Below are 24,900 nucleotides of genomic sequence, written 5' to 3' on the forward strand. Positions count from 1 at the left end.
TGAATTGCTTCGATGACCTCTGCAATCCGATCTCGAACGGATCCCAGACACTCGAGCAGTACTCAAGAATAGGTCGCACCAGCGTCCTACAAGCGGTCTCCTTTACATGTGAACCACACGTTCCTAAAATTTTCCCAAATGATTTATGTAATGAAGAACAACGGTGGTCCTATCACACTTCCCTGGGGCGCTCCTGACGATTAGTTGCCTCTGGCTTCGCAGATAGCACCTTCTTTGAGACTCGCTGTTCTTCCATTCTTTGCACATATCCCAGCCACCGCATATTTCTAGGCTTTATATCTACGCCGATTGTTGGATTCTTGTATAGTTCTACAATGTCCTAAATCTCCAAGCAACATTAGCGTACTCGTCTACCTCCCCATACATCTTTTTTTGGAGTACTTTGCGCCGCGTGGGGTAGCTGCGCGGCCTGAGGCGCCTTGCCACGGTCCGGGCGGCTCCCCCCGTCGGAGGTTCGAGTCCTCCCTCGGACGTGGGTGTGTGTGTGCTGTCCTTAGCGTAAGTTAGTTTAAGTTAGGTTAAGTTGTCTGTAGGCTCAGGGACCGATGACCTCAGCAGTTTGGTCCCTTAAGAATTCACACACATTTGAACGGTTTCAGTACTTTGCGTTCTCATGCATTCGAGGCATTTGTGACTCGTGGTATTCTCCACGTTTTGGACTGATGGATAACTGTACGTCATTTGCAACTGTCCTGAGATGTAAGACCGAAAAATGTTAAGGAAGCTGTAATAGTACCTTTTCCTTCAGCTGTTCCCTTCTTTGATGGCACTGTATTATACACCTTATCATTCCTTGCAAATTCTTAAGCTGATTATTTTTTTCAAACCATTTAAAAAGGTGAAGGTCCCTCCACCTTGTCTTTTCTGGTGTTGATATGTATTTAGTTTTCCCCTTGCTTATGACCAAGTCCAGCCAACCCGTTTTCCTAAACTACACAATTTTCTAGCACCTAGTCTCCGTTCCTTCCAAGCATGGCTATGTTATTCGCAAATCCCACAGTCCGAGTCGTCCTGTTGCGTGGTTGTTTTCGTAGACAACCTCCAGAGGCAAGTTAAATAATGTCAGCGATCCAAAATCTCTTTGCTTAAGTCGACGAAACATTTGAAAATCATTGCAATATTTGACATTACATTTTGCTTTGCAGTTGGTGTTCGTTAGTATCATTTTACCAAGTCATTATCTTTGATGGTATCCTCAGCTCCCGTTATGTCTTAAAAGGACAGTTTCTGTTGACACTATCATAAGCAAGTTTAATACCCACATAGAGTTCATGCACGGTTATGTTCACCGCGTAACATTTTTCCCTTATCAGTTTGATTTGTAGCATCTCCTTCCTCCTGAACCCGCATAGGAATTCGATAACCATGACTTCTGCACAGACTGAGAAACCGTTCACAGTTCTTTGTTAACTTGCTTACATTATTTTAAAATTATAGCGTGTGCGTAAGTGTGATCTCAAAAGCAGGAAAAAAAGAAACATTTAGCATGAGCACACATAGACTTTAATGTAGACTTGGCATGTGCTGTGTACTGTCTTATGAGAAAGCACTTATTTCATTGACATTGGCGTTGATTTTAATAAATAACCTATTCTAAGTGAGCATCACGAGTGTACAAGCTGTGGACAACATTCTGATAACCACTGTAAAAGATGAACGAGGATTAGTCAGAAGACGTCAACCATTCAGATGAACTGAGTGATTAGGTATGATAGCAACAATCAGCACATGAAGTAAACACTCTCTCATGGCGCGAAGACGACGAACATCACATGCCGAGACAGAAAAGGTATTAGGATGTAGGTACAATTATGTTTATTTTCGTACTGACATTTTTTTCTGGTGAATGTTAACCGTCTGTAAAAATCTGTTAATGAATTATCGTAATGTTTTATTGCGTATAACGTTTTCTCTGTGTCCTGACGCCTCCTGACTGAATTGAAACACCATCTTCCGAAGTTATTCACCAACTTATAGGACACGACCAGGTGACTGTTCTAGCCTTTCAGTAAAGTAGATAGTGCTAGTCTGTACTTCAAATAGACTGTTACTGTTATAATAAAAACTGTTGTATACTAAGTTATCTTTGTTTATTGGTGTTTGCGATCCTAATGGTGATTTTTCCGATTTTGTGAACGGTGATTATGTTGAATATGCTATGTGCAGAGAGTTGTGCCTATCTGCTATATCTCTGGAATCAGACAGTGAAGTAGTTACCCTGCAATGTCTGTTATCAACGACTTCTCCGGTGGCCAGTAGGGGGTGCCAGTGAGGTATCACAAAGGTCTGGCCGCTGCCATCAATCTGGAGGTAATAGCTGGGCGCTAGACCGCTGCAATGCACTTCGAATCAGTGCGAAAGATCACTAACTCGCTTACACCACACATTCGTGACCTACTTGTTTACTGTATTTGAACTGGATTCTGTTTTGAATTGCTGTTCGACGGGTTAGTGATGTACTGGTTCGATGTTCAACTACGGGGATTACTCTCTTTGTGTGATCTACAGCTTACAACGACCTGGTACACGCTGCAGTTGTGAATAATCAAGTGAAAGTACTGTGTACACATTACCTGTGTAACAAAGAATGTGTTACAACGTTGTAGGTGCAGTAGTGTTCATTATCAGACAGGGCGCAGAGGTGATGGTGTTGGTTGCAGTCACTTGTGTTTGAGAAGTTCAAAGCAGACCAGTGACCGTTGGTTCCTGCAAGTTACAGAATCGGCATACCCAATCACAGTAGAGAAACAAACTTCTGAAATCCTAACATCCTTACTTTTCTCCATGAGAAGGTGAAATTATTTACGTGAAACATATGTAGCAAAATTCTGATCAACCATCATCTCTAATTTGCAAACGCCAGCTCTTGCCACCGAAGGCAGCATGTCGTGGCTGGTTTCTGGTGGCTTCTTGATCAGTCACATTTGACACATAGTCAACTTTTTAATTTTTCTTACAATCCACTGTCTGACAGACTGCGACATAAAGATGTCTAATCCCAGTCAGCTTTACTGCCCTACTTAATATGTAGACGTCATTAGCCATAAACATTACAAAATTTTATGTTTAAATCTTTATATTTCTTTAATTAATTGGTGTATACGTATATTATTCCTCAAGATCATTACTCATTAAGCCAGGAAATTTTTGTGCACAGTATGTGGCGAAATGATTCGAGATATACTCACGGCCAGCAACACCAACGAAAGTTCGTAGTTAGCATAGGGGCGAGGGGGGGGGGGGGGGGGAGTCTCAGAACGGATGTCAATACCTGGTCTACCGCTAAACCAAATTAGTCTGTAACAAAAAGCATAACAGTGGAATCACTATAGGAGTTACTTTTAAATCACAAGGCAAATCGCGAAACTTCAAGTGCAGTGTGATGGCTTGAGGTTAGTCGAATGGTGGTGATTATTTTCGACGAAATGCTTTGTTCTGATGATGTTTGTTGTAGGCTTTTAAAATTGGTGGAATTACGTTCTCAGTGCGGCGAGTTGCAGTTAGACGCAGTTAAGTCTCTTTACGTGGAAACGACGCGGTGTAGGTTGTTCCAACATCAGAACGCGAACATCTTGTTATCCATGCCGTTCGGATGTTGTCACTGATTTGCAGCTTTGTGTTCGAGCGGGATACTAGATGCTGTAGATGAGGCTTCAGCTTTGTCTTCTAATATTAACTTACTAACAAGAATAATTTGAAACAAAAATGGTTATTTGATGTAAATCACGTTTGTCCTAGCAGTTTTTGGACGATGTTATAAGATTCAGTTTCCGATATTGTTATGGTACTACCATCTTATCTCTTTGGCAGTGGCATAAATAACTTTCGTGTTCCTATAACTTGCTCTTTAAGAATCTGAAAGTATATCTCCAAATCGGCTAACTTCTTCAACCGCCCTATACCGAAAAATACAGAGAGAAAGAATAAGAAGGAAATACGTGTCTTTATTTCTTCCCTCCCAGAGTTAGCTTTTATGGACTCATCTCCTCTTTCCCATTATTGTATAAAGCTCATTGGCAACTTTAACGTAATATTGCTTTACTTCTCTCTTTGTTTCATTGACATTTTACGCAGAATGAGGAAAAACCACCTTGTCTACAGCTCCTAAGTTTCCTAATTAGTACTGACACCACAGGTAAAAGAATATCAGTAAAATAGAAATATGAATGAGGAAATGTAACGATGTGAATTTAAGCAAGTTATTCTGTTCTTTCATATTATTTGTGGGCATTTCAACGTAACAGCTTAACAGCTATTGCAGGAACTAATCGTACCACAACATATTCCGTACGTAAATATCATAGTAAATGATGACCGTGTACGTTGTGACAATTTTCAGACGTAGAATGGAATTATTAAAATAGTATTTGAGAAAAGAAAGTGTCTCGGAAAATAAATAAGGCCAGTAGTGTACACATGACGCTACAAATCTTAAAGCGGCAGCCTTAATTTTTTTCCGCAGTCCCTCTTCCAATTTTGAGGTATTTACATTATATTTCGTAGCCAACTTAGCACACAACAAGGAAAATCGACAGTCACACGTTTAGAATAATGCACAATCGTCAAAATAGTAGGTGGTAAGAAATATGTTTTTATGCTAGATGTGCCGACAAACCAGAGAAAACGTATGTATTTACTGAAAGTCTTGCAATTGTAGTGTAAAAGAAACTCTAAAGAAGAAAATGAAATCAATGATGACCTAAGTTACAGCACACATTAGATGTGTGAAAAGTTATAGCGATATTAACGGCATTTAGGTATGGCCACACGATGCCTCTTCCTTCGTGCTCAGTGGCGGGAGTACGGGAATAAAGTGACACGCATAAAGAGTTAAGTAAAGAACGAATGTACGCATGGGAGTCCTCGTGCCCACACGTTATCTTACTGAGCGAGCATTCTGCTTAAAGATCCCTTTTCTTGCTTGGCAGCTTGCGCTGCATTTACTGTAATGGAAAGGCGACAAAAATAAAACGACTGTAGGTAGATAAATATCTAAGTAACAGAGGTAAGAGAAATACAAAGTGACGACAACGTTTTGTTTGCTTATTCAGATGGAAGTCACAGCGAGATTTTAGATTTTCCGCTTGGAAAACTGCAGCGATAAAAAGCTGATCGTTAACTAGTAACTGACGACTTAAATAGCCGTTTGAACTATTTCTTTCACATTTCAAAACAAAGCGTTTTATTGATTATTCCTGATAGTGAGAAATACTTCAGGAAGTTTCTCAGTCGTTATGCGAACGTTAATTATATTTCAAGGCGTCATTTACATTTTATTTTATAAAAATTGTTGTTTTTACAGTTTAAAACATTAAAGAGTTTAAGTAGATTAACATCCTCGGACTCGACAAATTTGGGAAATTCATAGAAAGCAGAATAAACTAGATTGGTGGTTATGTCCACAGACTTTGTATATTTTACATCATCATTGTCCCTCACTTTCATTTCTAGTAATCTGTTGAGGAGCTCAACATACCCAACATTTCTTTTGCGAATATTGTCAGCTGTTTTAGTATCATGTTACCGTAAGATGAATAACACAGTTTCCAAGTACAATTTTGATAAATTTTTCTTCCCTGTTTTCCTGCTTCGTTTATCCAATTCTTGATGCTCAAGGAATCATATTTCAAATTTTCCTCCAATAATATTTCGAAGCGGCATTCCATACGACTTTTATTTGGCCGTAATCATCTACAAAATTAAGCCTGGTTGGTTGGTTTGGGGAAGGAGACCAGACAGCGTGGTCATCTGTCCCATCGGATTGGGGAAGGATTGGTAAGGAAGTCGGCCGTGCCCTTTCAGAGGAACCATCCCGGCATTTGCCTGGAGTGATTTAGGGAAATCACGGAAAACCTAAATCAGGATGGCTGGACGCGGGATTGAACCGTCGTCCTCCCGAATGCGAGTCCAGTGTTTAACCACTGCGCCACCCCGCTCGGTAATTAAGCCTGCTTTCTTTGGAATCAACAGACTTTATTGTTTGGTATAACCTCAACACACTACTCGCAAGGGGAGGCCACGACGTTTGGAACGTGGATTTACTTCAGACTTCGTACACTCGTAGTACCCCAGATAATTTCGGTCGTCAATCTGTGCGTGGCCATTTTAACCATGAAGCGGCTGCAGCCGAGTGGTGACGGCACGCTAGCTCAGCGTGTTCGGTCAGAGCGTTGGCTTCCCTTTATAATAAAAAGACTGAGCGAACGGATCTTCGATCAAAAAGCCGGCACGGTAGCTCAACGTGTTCGGTCAGAGGGTTTAGCTACCCTCTGTAATAAAAAAAATGAGTGAACGGTTGAACGAACAACCTGAACGGGTGTCATGAGACGTCCTCCCCGATCATATACAATGAAAAAAATAGAACAAAATGAGATCAACAAAGAATTTTTTAAGAAAAGTGAATGGGTATCATCAGACGTCCGCCCTGAACAAATTCAAGGATCAATACAGAACAAAATTTTCTATTTTTTTTAATTTTTTTAAAAAAGTGGTTGGCGCTCAAGCCACTGGATCGCTGGATAGAGTTCCGTTCGTTAGTTATTTTTTTTTTTTATATTCAACACAATCATTTTGTATATTATTTATATTACAATTGATATAATGGGGGAAAATACGTGTAATCGCATGAACTTTTATTAAATTTACAATGTTATTTGGCAGTCTACTAATTTTTATTATCACAAATAATGTAATATTCATAACTATCGACAAGTAAACGACCAAACGCATAAAGTGGTACTGAAAATGTATGCTTGTCAGTGACGTGAGAAATCCCTTATACCTGGAAGGAGCCCGAAACGACTTTTTACCTCCAAGTTTTGACCGGCACAGACAGCTTTCGAAAGATGTACAATTAATCGTCGCTTTCGACATTACAAGTTGAAGGATGGTATTTTTCGAAAAAACATAGAAAACATAAAGTTAAACGGCACCAGCTGCATTTAATAAATGCTATGTTTCCGCATACGCAAGGTCTTTTGACGTTTTCGGTTGACAAACAAACCTCGTTAACATTTTCAACAACCTCTCTTTGAGACGATAGTTTGGAAGCAAACCATGCATAACGCAATATTTTCGTATAAATCGGCGCTGATAATTGGTTTTGTGGTATCGAGCCTATTTTAATAGTGTCTTCTGAGAAGCAATTATTCGTTCTCTTTCGATTAAATACGAACAGTTTTGAAGACACGGGCAAGCATACATATTCAGTATCACTTTATGCATTTGTTCGTTAACTAGTCGATAGCTATGAATATTATATTATTTATGATAATAAAAATTAGTAGACTGCCAAATAACATTGTAAATTTAGTAAAAGTTCATCCTATTACACGTATTTTTCCCATTATATCAATTGTAATATAAATAGTAAAGAAAAGACTGTGTTGAAAATAAAATAATAAAAACTGACGAACGGAACTCGATCCAGCGGTCTACTGGCTAGAACGCCAACCAATTTAAAAAAACAATTGTTCTATATTGTTCGCTGAATGTGTTCAGGGCGGGCGTCCGATAACACCCGATCAGTTTGTTCGTTCATCCGTTCGCTCAGCTTTTTTATTAGAAAGGGTAGCTAACACTCTGACCGAACACGCTTTTTTTTGCATTTTGTTCATTGTTCATCGTTGTGTTCGGTCGTTGCGGACGTGGCAAGACATCTTGTTCAAGTTCGGTGGTTGATTCCACTCAGTTTTTTATTACAGAGGCCAACCGGCTCTCTGCGCTGAGCTACGGTGCCGGCACCACTCGGCTGCAGCCGCTTCATGGTTACAATGGCCAAGCCCAGATATACAGGGTGATTCAAAAAGAATACCACAACTTTAGGAATTTAAAACTCTGCAACGACAAAAGGCAGAGCTAAGCACTATCTGTCGGCGAATTAATGGAGCTATAAAGTTTCATTTAGTTGTACATTTGTTCGCTTGAGGCGCTGTTGACTAGGCGTCAGCGTCAGTTGATGCTAAGATGGCGACCGCTCAACAGAAAGCTTTTTGTGTTATTGAGTACGACAGAAGTGAATCGACGACAGTTGTTCAGTGTGCATTTCGAACGAAGTATGGTGTTAAACCTCCTGATAGGTGGTGTATTAAACGTTGGTATAAACAGTTTACAGAGAATGGGTGTTTGTGCAAAGGATAAAGTTCTGGACGGCCGAGAACGAGTGATGAAAATGTAGCACGCATCCAGCAAGCATTTGTTCGCAGCCCAGGAAAATCGACTCGCAGAGCAAGCAGAGAGCTGCAAATTCCACAATCAACTGTATGGAGAGTCCTACGAAAAAGGTTAGTTATGAACGTCAACTACCCGAGGCGATGGATCGGCCGCCAGGCAGCCCGTGACAGAGCACTTCATCACTGGCCTCCAAGAAGCCCTGATCTTACCCCCTGCGATTTTTTCTTATGGGGGTATGTTAAGGATATGGTGTTTCGGCCACCTCTCCCAGCCACCATTGATGATTTGAAACGAGAAATAACAGCAGCTATCCAAACTGTTACGCCTGATATGCTACAGAGAGTGTGGAACGAGTTGGAGTATCGGGTTGATATTGCTCGTGTGTCTGGAGGGGGCCATATTGAACATCTCTGAACTTGGTTTTGAGAGAAAAGAAACCTTTTTAAATACTCTTTGTAATGATGTAAAACAGAAGGTTATATTATGTTTCTTTCATTAAATACACATTTTTAAAGTTGTGGTATTCTTTTTGAATCACCCTGTATATTTGACGACCGAAATTATCTTGCCATTTTCTCAGTAACGCTTGAGAAGTACGCGCTACTGCTTGCACATTTTGTTGTCCTCATGGGGTACTACGAGTTTACGAAGTTTGCAGTAAATCCGCGTTCCAAACGTCGTGGCCTCCCCTTGTCAGTGAGACACACATGGGCTCCAGCTGTCTGTCGTCTGCTAAAAAGCGCAACGATTTCCTCCGAAGCCGGGAAGCAATGCACTTTACGCACGGCCCCCATTTTCAGGAAATCCGCACGCACAAATGCGCATGCGTACGTATGCTGTTGGAAATTTATGCGCATGCGCGAAGTTGAACAGAAAAAAGCTATCGTGTGGACGCACATTCCCCAGAAACAACTGTGCTGCACTTGGAAATGTCCTTACGTCCACAGCTCGTACTTAACATACAGGCACCCAAACGTTCCCCTCCGGTTGCAGCAGCATCGGCATGCGTCAGCCTTGTTAAAACAAAACAGACGGCCAATTGCGACGTCCCTGGACCGGAAACACGTAATTGACCCATCGCTGGTGATTTCCGGGCAGCGACAGCCGCGGCGCGCCCTCACGCGACCGCCTGCGTGCTAGCAGAGGACGCGCTGTCTCCGGTAATCACCGCCAGGCGGCAGCACCGCCGCTCCGCGCTCGTCTCCACTTTGGACGACGAGCTAAGTGGTGTGGGTGGGGTGGGGGCTCCAGGGCGTTGTACCGCTGCCCGCTGGTGGGACCACGCCCACCAGTCTGTTGAGTAACGCACTGTCCCACCTGTTACGAAACATATTCTCTGCTCCCTACATAAAGAGTAAATTATATCCTCTGTGAATGACTTTAAATGACCTCGTTTGTGTATTAAGAAATCGGATGGATCAGCTATTATGATCTACGGTGCACTGTACATATCAAGCAAGTCACAAACTTTTTCTGTATACAACAGGCAGTAGGGCATATATTTTTCTTGGTCTTACGGTCCCAAGATTCGATTTGAACAATGATGTAGAGGAGTATACTTTTATTTTCTCTCCAACGCCAGAATTGGAAATGCCGTCGAAAATATTTAAAAAAGTAGCTTCCGCTGACCCTCTAGCAACTGGCCAGGATCTGATAGACAAGATGCGCTCTCTGCAATGGGTCAGAATTTTAAAAAGAATCCCTTTCTCGGTCTGCAGAGAGAAAATAATGCTAAAAGGCAAGAGCTTCACCCAAGGACAGTCTAAAGTATGGTGTCTCTGGAAGAGAAACGAGTAGACAGAAGCAGTACTTCAACAGTGTTAATCCCAAAGGTTAACTAGGTTTGGCACATACATAATCCAGTACCACTTATCAGCAGGGAGGAATCCGGAAATGCTCATCAAGCTTAGCTCCCACACTATTCCAACCGGCTACTAGTAATACTCAGTCTTGCATCAATAATTTTACACGTTTCTACTACACACAGTATCTTGCTAAAAGTTCCAGTATACTGTGTATCGATGTGCTCTGAAGATGGTAAGTATCGTTTTTATACATAAGTGTGTCACATTTTCTGCTGTGTAAGGCGACTACTTCCCATTGATGTAGTTTTATCTAATAGATTCTGAAGAAGGCTTACAAGGGCACCGCGGCAACCCGTCATCGCCGATTTCAGATTTATGATATATCCAAGGCTTCACAAGAAATGAATGTGGCAAAAGTCGGAGATCCACACGGCCAAACGTTTAGAAACTAGAGCATTTTTCGCGCACGTGGGTGGGGCATTATCCGTTTACGTTATTATAGCTTCGAGTCAGCACTTGGTGTAGCGAAAGGAGTGCAGAACAGTAATCTGCCGGTCGTGAGTTTGAGTTCCTATGAGGAAACAATTTTTAAAATTTTATTTTCAATGTTTAAGTTAGTTACACCGCAAATAAATCGAAATAATGTTCAGTGTATTGTACCTACTAATATTTAGCGAAATGGCATTAAAACTTAAGGCAAAGGAAAATTTGGGGTTGCAGATGAAAGGGTTCGGAAGTTCCCGCTACACACTAATAAGACTTGTAGACGGGAGTGAGTACATAATATTTTTGTAAAGGAACCCACGTCCGTAAACATATCGTTTCCGTTCTACTGCAGTTTCGGTACAGATGTTTAACCCATCCACTTGTGCTTTAGGAAAAGAATTAGGCGTGATGCAATCAAATTATTGGGTAAGAATTTAAAAGGAAACATAATGAAACATACATTTATCACTTAAGCACATTTGTTTATATTAAACCTTACATATTATGTGGGGTCTTACCCACTCGTTGCTTATAGGGTGCCTAAAGAGTGTTGCGTTCTCGGAATGCTATACAACAGTTCTAACAACTAACATTAGTGGTTTTATTTCTAGAAAGCAAATTGACAATACTTAACTTTAAATACAGCAAATGTCGCTAGTGAGAGGCGACATAAAAACAGTAAATTTCTTGCCATACACGAAGTCCAAATACTGATCACGACAATCTGAAAGTGTAGCACAAACGTCCGTTGCAGACTGGGGCCGATCTGAGCGGACGAGACTAGCAGGAGCGGCGTTTATATTCACTCCTTCCAGGTGTCGCACTTGGCTCGGCGCCGTCACATTTCGCGCACTATTGTCCGACGTTTCCTCACTGCCTTGTCTGTTCCTGCGTTCCGCATCTTCGTCCCGGCGCTTGTGGTTACGGCAGGACACATTACGCGTCTACATTATTCCAGAACAAAAAAAAAAACCAGCATACTCTACGTACAAAACAGTACTGATGTACTACAACAGTGGCTCGATGTAGCGAGCACCAACGTTGTTACAGATATTGTATCTACGAAGCATATTCTGGTATACACTCTCCATTCCACTTGGTGTCTCTCCAGTTTCTAGTGCAGCGGCCAGAACTCGTGCCAGCAGAGCTTCCTCTGTCTCTACACGATTCTCGGAAACTAAACTTCGTATGTGACCGCACGAGCAGTAGTCTACGTCACCGTGTCGACCCTATCGCTTACCAAGAGAAGCAACTCTGAGACTTTTTCCCTCATCAGACGTGGACGTGTTACACATCTTAACTTAAACCGTCATAGAACCGAAACTACGATTCCGGACATGGGTTCGTGTTCAAAATATTATGTACTCACTCCCCTCTACAAGTCCTAGAAGTTTGTAACGGGAATTTCCGAAACTCCAGGATATTCCGGGAAAATAATTATGACGTGCACAGAATAACTTCGTTTATATTACCAGATACATCCTGCAGTTGATGATTTACACGTTCAGTGGTAATATTAATCGTAAAAACAAGGGATATAGTTATTTTCTTGGCATCTTATTCACGTGTAAACGGCAAAATTTCACAATTATATGATTGTTTTAAAGTTTATTTGCAAAACAGAATTGGTTTACATTCATGAAGGTTCTTTTCTATCTCTCAGTTTGGCTGTAAACCACGCGTAAGGCATCATTTCGACGAATACTGACGACACTGGAATATACTCTGATACAGTCTTTTCGGGAAGTGACTTCTTTTATTCTTTCGACGGAATTGAAGTAGTTTTGAAGCTTTTTGTCAATAAAAACAGATACCGAGTGCTTTCACTAACGGTGAACACTTTCGGAGAACCATCAGATCACTGTACGATTACAACCCTTCGCAATCTTCAAAATATTCTTCGTGTAATTGCGGATCTGTTTGTTCTCCCCACGAGTCAAATAACAGAAGAGGTTTGTTTTGCTGCACATGGGTTCCATCATATCAAATGCAACATACTGAGCATTAGCCACGGTTTGGAGAGTAAATAATGTGAAAATTGAAAATAAAAGAGTTTCCACTTAAGGGGCCGCTGCGCTAACCGTTGCCTGGAAACAGAGGTGACGTACGTTCAAATGGTTCAAATGGCTCTGAGCACTATGGGACTTAGCAGCTGAGGTCATCAGTCCCCTAGAACTCAGAACTACTTGAACCTAACTAACCTAAGGACATCACACACATCCATGCCCGAGGCAGGATTCGAACCTGTGACCGTAGCGGTCGCCCGGTTCCAGACTGAAGCGCTTGCAACCGCTCGGCCACAACGGCCCGCCGGTGACGTAAGTGGCTCATTCCTGTTGCCAAACGCTTGACCATCTGTAGTTCTCACCTCTTCCACTTTCATATCTGGCCCAGCTCAGGTTGTATAATAAATTTCTAAAAAATGAGTGATAACGACTAGGCGCGATCCTCTTGTTAGTAGCTGAAAGGTACAATATCGTAAAAGTGATATAATAAAAAAGCGAACAAGGCAGATTATTACATTGTCTAGTGCAATTCTGATATTGGAAACTCTTAACGATTTCATATGTTACAGCTTCCTCAAGCACACTGTAACAGTCCTGCCCCTCAATTATCTCCTCCTTTGCCTAATTATCCTCGTTTCAATGTACAGTAGTTACAAATGTGGCTCGATATCGTTCCTTACGTCCGCATTCCTACTCTCTTAGTCTCATCTCTTACATGAATTATACCTGACACAGTATTCACTCTACAGCTTAGTTAATGATCTCGAGCAAGCACGAATATCCCCAAAAACAACGGTGGCAGGCTACAAGCGAGGTCGTTTTCATCAATGGGAGGTATTGGGTAATATTTCTTAAAGGAGCGATGCAACATGCAACCATCTGCAACCGACACCTCGCTAAATGACGAGAACGGGAAAGAGCGGGGACTTAGCGACAGTCGTTACTCCCCCACACCAATTACCAGTGGATCGAGAAAATGCGGTTGAGGGGAAGCGTGGAACGACAGTCGTACACGAAGTACCCTACGCACCACATCATAAGGTGGCTTGCAGAGAGTAGATGTAAACATACATAAACATTTATTATCATTGCACCAGAATATAATCACCGCCCAAAGCACACATTCGGAAATGGAGTACCGGAAGGATGACAGCTTCTGCACCTCTATGCAAGCTGTTACGTACTTGATTTGATTGACGCGAACTGTTTGGGACGGATAAATAGAAAACTCGAGAATATTCGTCAATTCCACCATGAAACACGGTCATTTACGTTTTCGAAGTAGCTAGTCGCGAGATGTTGGACGTCTGGTGACAATCAAGGCTCTGTAGGCAACCGTAAACTTTTTTTTCATAAAGACATTGATCGTCTTTTGTCACAGTGCGATAAACCATTAACAGTTGTAACGATTACTTTTGAAATAAAAAGCCGTTTATTTACTTTTTATTCATCTCAATTTAATTTGACGGCGACTTATAGGTCTGAGCGTGCGGTGTCGTTCCACTTTGTTAGTCCACAACGTTTGTAAGAATAAGTAAATGGCTGAGAGTACTACACCGACAGGAAAGTGTCACTCATGATAAATAACTGATTCGTTAGTCAGCGTCATATAACCAAATCAAATTTTTTCACTGTTTGACGTATCGATTTCTGATCTTGAATTTTTTCCGGGCATCCACTAGTCTCATTAAATGGCTGAACTTGTCGAAAGACACTCTCGCGTTCACTTATAAAAGGCAGTTTATCCGGGCTTTTTCTGTGTAAAATTCTTCCAGTTGCTATTGGTGCTTCGTCTTCATTGGTTAGATATAGAAGGCAGTTACTGACAGAAAAGATGAGGAATCTAAAATACTATTCTTGTTTTGCCGCCTCGGTAGTTTTCTGGTAACGTTATATTCCTCGCTAGCCACGTCCGGGCAGTTACTTTCGTCACAGCTGGTAGTCCCGAAAACTGAAGTACGTAGCCGTCTTCTCTACTGAAACAGTCATTCTACGATACTTGCACTGTTTCACGGACGTTTCTCCCACAAATTCTACTTCTCTCCGTAGCACGATTATGTTTTTGAAATCTAGAACCTGGTCACATTCTTCTTGGGGTTCCGCAACAGCTGATTGTTAGGTATTATATTAAAACGTTTGTGGCGTTCTCGCTCTGAAAAGCGTTGTTTCATTGTCCTTCCAGTTTCGGCGATATGTACTTTCCTACAACGAAATGTTGCTTAATACACTCATCAAGAAAAGTTTTGCATCACACCGGTTCCCAGGACTCCTGAAGATAGACGCTGACTGTCGATATTGTATCACAGACACAGTCCCTCTGACTGTTCACAGGTGTTACCAAACCCGCCCAAAGGTGTATACAACCATGTATGAGCAGCGCCTCTTAGACGGAGGGGGTCCGACAGCCGATCAGTTCCAGTCATTCCACCAGGAAGGAGGTACACGGCTCGTGTTGCCTGTAATTCAACCATGCCTAGACGGTCAGTACGTAGGTTCGATCGCGTACGCATTGTTACTTTGTACCAGGAAGGGCTCTCAAGAAAGGTAGTGTCCAGACGTCTCGGAGTGAATCAAAGCGATGTTCTCCGGACATGGAGGAGATACAGAGAGACAGGAACTATCGATGACATGCCTCGCTCATGCCGACCAAGGGCTACTACTGCAGTGAACCAGACGGAGACGAGTTTGGAGGCATTCCGATTAGGCTGAACGCCTTAGACACACTGTCCAGCGAGTGCAGCAAGGTGGAGGTTTCCTGCTGTTTTGGTGTGGCGTTGTATGGGGCCGCCATACGCCGCTGGTGGTCATGGAAGGAGCCGTAACGGCTGTACGATACATGAATGCCACCCTCCGACTGACAGCGCAACCATATCAGCAGCATATTGTTGAGGCATCCGTCATCATGGACGGCAATTCGCTCACCCATAGTGCAAGTCTTCTGAATAACTTTCTTCAGGATAACATCGCTCGACTAAAGTGGCCATCATGTTCTCCAGACATGAACCCTATCGCACATGGTTGGGATAGATTGAAAAGGGCTGTTTATGGACGACGTGACCCTCCAACCACTCTGAGGGATGTAGGCCGAATCGCCGTTGAGAGTATTCACATACGTACTTATTGTATGTAAATTGTCTACACCTTATATATTGTTCTAGGTAACATTTACCATAGTGACGAAGATAGTCTCAGAACTATCCATACTTGGTTAATGTGTGTTTTTTTTTTTAAAAAAAAACCGTGTGGAACCGGTTGCACGCAAGTTTCCAGAGCTCATAGCCATATAATGTTTCAAATATCAATGTTGCGGTGACATGGCTTAGCCACAGCTGAGAGTATATTTCAAGAACGAAATCCTCAGTCTGCAGCGTTGTGTGTGGTGATGTGAAACGTTTTGGGAGATTAAAACTGTTTGTCGGACCGAGACTGGAAAGTCGGACCTTTGCCTTTCGCGGGCAAGCGCCTTACCACTATGAGTCATTATACATATTTTGGGTACATTTATGCAACTGTTTGATTTAGTCACTTGTTACTTGTTCTGCAAAATTGTGGAAGTCTGCACAAAAAATGCCTCAAAAGGTAGGTCCAAGTATTGTCACTAAACAAAATTATGTTATACCGTACAAGGAAGGGAAAAATTTGCAGAATGGCATGTAAACGTTACGGGCGCTTTACGGGAAATCTCACGCCTTCGCGTGATCACGTGACCAGGCTACAAAATCTGTTTTGCGCATTTCAGTGTTCAAGCCACATATATTTCTGCTCTATGAATGTTACCCGGTCTCTAGCATATTTTGAATTGGTTAGCGTTCTCAGATTCAGATACGTTCGCGCCATCTACCGCATGTAATAGGACTTACGCAGTATGTTATTCAATTCAGTATGGGACGTTGGCCAGTGCAGAAGAGTATTTAGGCAGCGAAAGAGATAGGTTTTCTGCACATCGTTGCTCTGTCCCAAAGCGCTGTGCGCCTTGCAACAGATCGCCGGCCGGCCGCGGTGGTCTCGCGGTTCTAGGCACGCAGTCCGGAATCATGCGACTGCTACGGTCGCAGGTTCGAATCCTGCCTCGGGCATGGCTGTGTGTGATGTCCTTAGGTTAGTTAGGCTTAAGTAGTTCTAAGTTCTAGGGGACTGATGACCACAGCAGTTGAGTCCCATAGTGCTCAGAGCCATTTGAACAGGTCGCCGTTTCCGTGTTCCAGATTCCAGAGAGGGTAATATTCATGTGGAGAAAATGATGGCGTGTGACGGGTACCGCAATGTGAAACATAAGGGCCTGAAATGACTGCCGGCCGAAGTGGCCGTGCGGTTAAAGGCGCTGCAGTCTGGAACCGCAAGACCGCTACGGTCGCAGGTTCGAATCCTGCCTCGGGCATGGATGTTTGTGATGTCCTTAGGTTAGTTAGGTTTAACTAGTTCTAAGTTCTAGGGGACTAATAACCTCAGCAGTTGAGTCCCATAGTGCTCAGAGCCATTTGAACCATTTGAACCTGAAATGACTGTTCGAAAGTCGGCAAATATCCGATGAGTTCGTACAGCTCTGCAACGGAGCATAAAGTGATCTGTCAGCAGTCTTTCCAAAACATAAGAAATTATGGGAACATCTTTGCAGGAGGTTGTGAAACAGGATTTAAAATTTCATCCTTAAAGCTGTAAGTGGTTCAAATGGCTCTGAGCACTATGGGACTCAACTGCCGAGGTCATTAGTCCCCTAGAACTTAGAACTAGTTAAACCTAACTAACCTAAGGACATCACAAACATACATGCCCGAGGCAGGATTCGAACCTGCGACCGTAGCGGTCTTGCGGTTCCAGACTGCAGCGCCTTTAACCGCACGGCCACTTCGGCCGGCAGCTGTAAGTGGCTCCACACTTACGGTATGGGGACAAAGTTAGTAGGTGAAATTTATTCACAACACTACTGAACAGAATTGACCAGGATGATGCATTTCTGAGAAGAGTTGTTATCTCTGAAGAGGCTTTCGGGTATACATGCCAACGTCGCAAGCAGCAGATGAAGAGATAAGGAAACGGAATGGGTTATTCGTTATGTAAAGGAAGGTGAAAATGTAATAATCGTGGCGAATCGGAATGCTGTCGCAGCAGAAGGAACGGAAGAAAGGGTCACAGGAAATATGGGATTGGCTCTAGGGATAAGAGAAGAGAACCGCTAATTGAGTCCTACAATAAATTTCGGAAGGTAACAGCGAATACTCTGTTCAAGAATCACAAGAGCAGGAGGTATACTTGGAAAAGATCGGAAGACATAGAAAGGTTCCACTTGGATCACAACATGACCAAATGGTTCAAATGGCTCTGAGCACTATGGGACTTAACTTCTGAGGTCATCAGTCCCCTAGAACTTAGAACTACTTAAACCTAACTAACCTAATGACATCACACACATCCATTCCCGAGGCAGGATTCGAACCTGCGACTGTAGCGGTAACGCGGTTCCCGACTGTAGCGCCTAGAACGGCTCGGCCACCCCGGCTGGCACATCATGACCAGACTGAGTTTCCGAAATCCGATACCTGATTGTAAGGCATACCCAGCTGCAGAGACAGACTCAGATCACAATTTAGTAAACATGAAGAGCAGTTTAAGAGAAACGTACAGAAGAACAAATGTGTCAGACAGTGGGATACTGAAATGCTGAGGAATGTTGACATGTGTTTGACTTCGTTAAGGATGTAGATACCGTAATAAGTAGTACCAAATAGGAATTTCACTTAAGAGGAGTAGACATCTCTAAGAAGTGCAATCACAGATGTTGCACGGGAAACCATACGTACAACGATGGCAACCGCGAAGAATCTTGGGGTAACAGAAGAAGTACTTCAATTGATGAACGAAAGAACGAAGTACCAAAATCTTCACTAAAGAAAGGAAACAGCAATGTAAATCATATAGAGATGAAATAAATAGAATGTGCAGGCAGCGAAGTCGAATTGGCCGCAGGAAAAATGAGAAAATGAAAGTAATGATCGTAGGGAAGTCAGTTTATAAAGAAGTCAAAACAACATTCGGTGAAATTAAAAGCAACAGCGGTAACATTAAGTGTGAATAAGTAATGCCACTCTTACAGGCAGAAAGGAGAGCGGACAGGTGGACAGAATACAATGAAGGCCTCTAAGAAGGGGAGGACTTAACACATGACGAGATACAAGAAGCTACTGAAATCGATACGTCAGACATAGAGGATCCAGTATTAGAGCCAGTATTTAAAAGGACCAGGAACGTTTGTGTTCCAATAACGTAGAAGGTATAGGAAAGATTCCAACGAGATTTCTTAAGTCATTTGGGCAGAAGGCAGCCAAACCACAATTCAGGTTGGAGTGTATAATCGATGTGAGATAACGCCAGACTGTCGACCAAATATTATCGGTGCAATTCCAGTGATAGTGCAAAGTCTGTCGCACAGTCAGCTCAACAGCTCAAGCATCGAAAATGTTGGCTAGAACAATAAACAGAAAAATGGAAAAAAATTTATAATGAGTATAATGACTATCACTTTGGCTTTACAAAATGGAAAGGCACCTGAGAGATATTTTTCGCGTGGTGCTTGATAATGAAAGCAAACCCAAAGAAATGATCAAGGATGCTACTCTTGGTCCCGACTGTCTATGCATCGTAGATGCAATAACGGGAATAAATGAAAGATTCTAGAGTGGATCCAAAATTCAGGGTGAAATGATATCAACGATGAGGTTCGTGGACGACATTGCTGTCGTCAGTGAAAGTGAAGGAGAACTACATAATCTCTTGGATGGAATGAGCAATCCAATTAGTAGAGAATATGGACTAAGAGTAAACTGGAAAAAGGCAAAGGTAATAATGGGAAGAGGAAGAAATGAGAATAGCGAGAAACTTAGTATCAGTGTTGGTGATAACACTGTAGAACGAATTAATTAAAGCATGGCGGACGAAGCAAGGAGGACATAAAAAAGAGACTAGAGCATTTTCTGCCAAGAGCAGTTTGTTGGCATAAAACATAGGCCTTAACTAGAAGAAGAAATTTCTGGGAATGTACGTTTGGAGCACAGCATTCTATGGTAGTGAATCATAGATAGTGAGCTAACCAGAACCGGAGAGAATCGAAGCGTTTCAGAGGTGGTGCTATTGAACAATACTGAAAATCAGATGGACTCTTAAGGTAAGAAATGACCGGGTTCTCCGCAGAGACGGCGAGGAAAGGAATTAATTGAATAACCCGAGAAGAAGAAGGGACAGGATGATATGACACGTGTTACGACATCAGGGCATAGCGTTGTTGATACTAGAGGGAACTATAGAGTATAAAACTGTTGGGGAAGACCTAGACTCTAACAGACACGATAAATAATTGCAGACGTAGGGTGGTAGTACTACTCTGAAATGAGGAGGTTATCACATGAAAGGGGTTCGACAGTTGGGGCCCATTAGAGTAGTCAGAAGACTGATGACTCAAAAAACAAAACAAAATTAGATAGACAAAGACCAACACTATCAGAAAGCTTAATATTTTTTCATGGCGATAATGAAAGGTTCATTAAAACCACTCGCACTGTAGATTTTAATAGAAGTCTAGAGCCGTATTGCACTTAGCGTATTATCAGTTGGTGGACTGTCTGAAGACTGCAGAGTTGGGACGAGTCTGCCTCGGCAGTCCTGTGGGTTTTGAAGGTCGCAGTCGTGTTACACAGGCGCCGGGTAACTTACGATTCAGGAGCGTAGAGGTAGCGTGAAATTACAGCTACGACCCTTCTTGCGAGAGGCTATTCTGGAAATGGCATCTCGAGGGACTTCCTTGCATCTTAGCTAACGACAAGAGACTTTCCTGTAGTTCAGCAGTGTAAGACGATAGTGTTACTAACTAGCTGGAGGACCTAAGACTAAAGACTACGGAGCTTACCTTTGAGAGGCACCCACTTGCCTTTCTCATACTGTGGCATCAAGCAGTCAGGCCTGCAAGATGGGTGGTTTGCCAAGCGAGTGGATTCTTCCTTAATTTATTGAGCAACATGAATTCTCGTATCTTACTGTTTAGTTACAAATTATCCTCCTGCATGAATAATACGCAACGGAAACACGCATCTGACTATCAGTGATTTATAGAACTCTGACTGCACACTACGCACTGGCAATACCACACTTACTTTTTGTCTTTGATTTAACGGCTTTAATATAAATTCGGGACATTATGATAACATACAATTTAATGAAAAAGGCCACCAATCTCTTTCTATTCACTATTTGATTTATTCCTAAACACACAAATTCTACCACCTAGAACAAAATCACAAGAGAAATTCCGCCCAGTGGGCATGGCTTTACTTTAGTGAATCTCTATACTATGGTCTCGTAATCTATTTGCCCCAACAGTGCACTCCCTGGATCGGATGGTGGATCTTTTATTATACCTCACACTTCGCCTCTCACATTCATCCTCACGAAACTTTCCTCCAGATCGAGCGATACAGAAGGAACAAGCATAACCCACAAATCTTTCGAAACTACCTTGCTACTCCCATCCAAAACACACATACCCAAATTACAAGACATACACAACACAACAATATGAAATATTACACAACGAACGGTTACAACTTCATCACTTTCCGCTTTCCCACTTCAATCAATATCTATCCCAGTTTCACACGACACTGCCCCACTTTGTAATACTACTTTCCTACTGTGAACTCTGGAGATAAACGCACGTCTTCCTGTGCAATGCAAGCCAAGTGGCGTTGCTGGAAAAACGGCCGACTCACCTTGATTCTCTCTCAGAGTTTAAATTTAGCGTCACACGGAATGATATTTCTTAAATACTTCAACTTATGATACACACGCTATTTCTTAAATATTTCAGCTTATTGTACACACGCTATTAATTCTTAATTATTTCAGCTTATTGTACACACGCTAGTATCTCAACTTATAACTACACGTGGTCTCATTGTGACCGTTGGTTTACTACAATCCCCTTAAAATTACCTGCCTCATTTTGTAATTCTCCCCACAAAAGTTCCTAGGAAAGAGAAATGATTAGTTCTAACTACTCTTAAATATTCCACATCCATACTATGCCTCCACACTTTCATTACGGAGCACAACAAAAAACAGGTCTTTACAGCAGAAGGTTCAGCGCCAGAGTGCCGAAAACATGGCCGTATTCCGGTTCTCTCGCACCTCTGTCGAAGTGGGAGAAGCACCTTGCTACCTTATTGGTCAGCCCCATTTCAGACGCTCAAAAGCTCTGGTAACTTCCATCTCTTTGGTCTCACCAAAGGTAGCCAAAGGATCGACTCAAAGATGATCATATATTCCGATTCACTATCTGTGGTTAGCAGACGACCATACATTCATTCAGTTCACAGATCTCACCAAATTGGATGTAGGGATTTATTTTGAGGGCGTGCACATGTGATCAATTAAATAAATAAATTTGTCATTCTTTCCCACACTGGTATCCGGCTTCGCTGTATTAATTGAAATTGAGTTACTTTTACACAAAAAATGTGTTGTTCTGACAAGAATTTCGTACCTATTTTCACTGTTGGGCGGTACTGTACCCTTTCACCTTAAAGTTGATGAACGGCGCTTACTAGACAAACACTGGTAATGTACAATATAAACTAAAACCAAGGTGAGAGAATAAGAGCAGAAAACGAAGAGAACACATTTCAAAATAGAGAGTAAGTGGATATTATATGACAACGAAAGGAAAAAAGGTATTAATGATTAAGGTATCAATGATTAACCCTCGCATTACCAAGAGAGGTATTCTGACTAACCCAGGTTGATTTTTTCCCTATAATAATGTTATCTGAAGGTTTCATGACTTCGTACTAAAATGATTGACGTTGAATTCACACTCACGACTGTCTGAATTTTTTGGCTTTATCATTGTTATTCAAGTAATTTATTGGTGGGATTGTGAGACTACCCCGTTTAGTATGAAACGTCTTATTTTTTTATTTGTAGAAAAAGAAGATTTTGGGAAATATATCTGTCATTCATCTTCATTGTTGAGCTTTGCCATAGATCCAATGTTTGTTATTGTTGCTGGTTGCTATTGTTGAGTCGAATTTGACGTTCACTGTTGAGCTGACGTTACACGAGTCAGTACTTCGTCTGCAGGTAAGGATGTCCAAAGGACTTTCAGCGAAGAGATCATGGAAATTCTATACAATTCTGATGTCAGTGACGATGAAAATGAATGTGACATTGATAATGAACTGAATGAATATATGGAACCTCTTGACAAAGACCATATCACAGCATCAGATGAAGCTGATGATGAAATATCAGAAGACACTACGCATTACGTGAACAAGTAGTAGTAGAAGAAGAAGAAGAAGAGGAAGAAGAGGAAGAAGAAGAAGAAGAAGAAGAAGACGACGAGGAAGAAGAAGAAGAAGATGACGAAGACACTGGAGATTTGTTTGTTTCTAGAGGTGGACTACAATTTTCTAGTGAACCACCAAAAGGGTGGGCGGCCTCGATGTCGCAACATTTTGAACATGACACATGGCCCAGTGAATGATGGAAAACAATCAAAACAATAGAGTCATTTTTATTATTTATCTCACCGGAAATATTGAGCATCATTGTAGAAGAAACGAACAGGGAAGCCAAACGAGTAATTACTTTGTGGAATGCAGCTTATTTTTCGAACAAAACGACATGGACAAACATAAATGCCACTGAAATGTACGCTGTATTAGCAATTCTGATAGGAGCTGGTGGAAGTCATGGACACCGCACAAGTGCTTCCGATCTGTGGGGAGGTAATGTTGCCTTTCGGCAACCATTCTTTTCTGTTGCCATATCAAGAAACCGATTTTTGTCTATACTGAAAGTCTTGCGATTTGACAACAGAGAGACGAGAGCACAGAGAATTGAAGAAACCAAGGACAAGCTACAAGTCATCAGGGTAGTGTTCGACGTATTTCAATCTAACTTGTGCAAGAACTTCTTATGAATACGTGACTACTGATGAACGATTAGCAACGTACCGAGGAAACTGCCATTTTAGGGTTTGTAGGAGGAGCAAGCCTGGCAAGTATGGCATTAAAATTTGAGTTTGTGCTGATGTGAAGACATATTACTTATTACGGTTCCAAATTTACGCAGGAGTGGTGGACAATGCTCGGGAAGTGAATCAAGGACAGAATTATTTTGGATCTGATGGGTCCATTTCTGAATAATGGTCATGATGTAAAAACTGATAATTTTTTTACCAACTTTCCATTCGCTGCTGAACTACTAAAACGAAACACGACATTGGTTGGTACCTTGCGTTCCAATAAGAAAGAGATTCCGAAGGAATTCTTGCCAAACAGAAAGAGAGAAGGTCACTCTTCAATGTTTGGTTTCACAATTGACTTGACCCTAGTTTCCTATGTTTCAAAGAAGGGAAAGGCAGTAATACTACTCTCTACTCAGCATAACGAGGACAAGTGATTGGTGAAGAAAGTGAACACAAACCCGAAATCATATTGCACTACAAAAACACCAAAGGAGCTGTCGATAATGGGGACAAAATGACAAGAGAATACAATTGTGTTAGAGGAACGAGGCGTTGGCCACTAAGAATCTTCATGGAAATGATAGATATTGCAGCACTGAATGCATATATTCTGTACACTCGAAGATTTCCTGAATGGAAGAAGAATAACCTAAGCCGACGTAACTCTTCACGACTAAACTGGCATTTGGACTCACCAACGGCAACATGGAAGAAAGAGCCAAAAATATCAACGGTCTTCATAAAGATGTACAAGATGCACTGAAAGCTTGTGGTATTGCAATTCCTACAGCATTGATCCAGACCCAGTGTTCCAAATTACCAACGCCACAACGATGTCTAGATTGCAAGAGAAACGAAGATTGAAAAACGAGATTCTTTGTGTAGCGTGCAAGAAATCTGTAACATACACAGAGAAGAAACTGTTACTGTGAAGTGCATGCAGTGCAAAAATGTACTTGACTGAAAAGTTGAAAAAAGTCTTGTGTTTTTTACTGCAGTGACTGTTGAGGTATATAGATTATTAATTTTCTGTTCATTGAGTACTAAATTTAATGAAAGATATAATTTTTTTCGTATTTTGTATCTGTGATCTGATTAAATACTTCTAATAACATAAAAAACTGTTTTTCAATACTAAATAAACCCACTCAATGGAAATAACGAAATCTGAGAACAAATATTACAATAAAACACAGAACTTTTTGGGGTAGTCCAAATACCCCGCTTGGTAAAATAGACGTATGAGAAAGCTTGGTAACGGGAGGGTTAAGGTCCGCTGACATCGCTGATCCGTAGTGAGTGACGTAAGGGTATTGTATTACCTTGGAAGCTGAGTAACACATGACGGACGGCACAATAAAACACTTTTAACTGGAGGAAGAAATTTCTGAGA

Source organism: Schistocerca nitens, chromosome 5 (genome assembly GCF_023898315.1).
Source record: "Schistocerca nitens isolate TAMUIC-IGC-003100 chromosome 5, iqSchNite1.1, whole genome shotgun sequence".
Lineage (NCBI taxonomy): Eukaryota > Metazoa > Arthropoda > Insecta > Orthoptera > Acrididae > Schistocerca > Schistocerca nitens.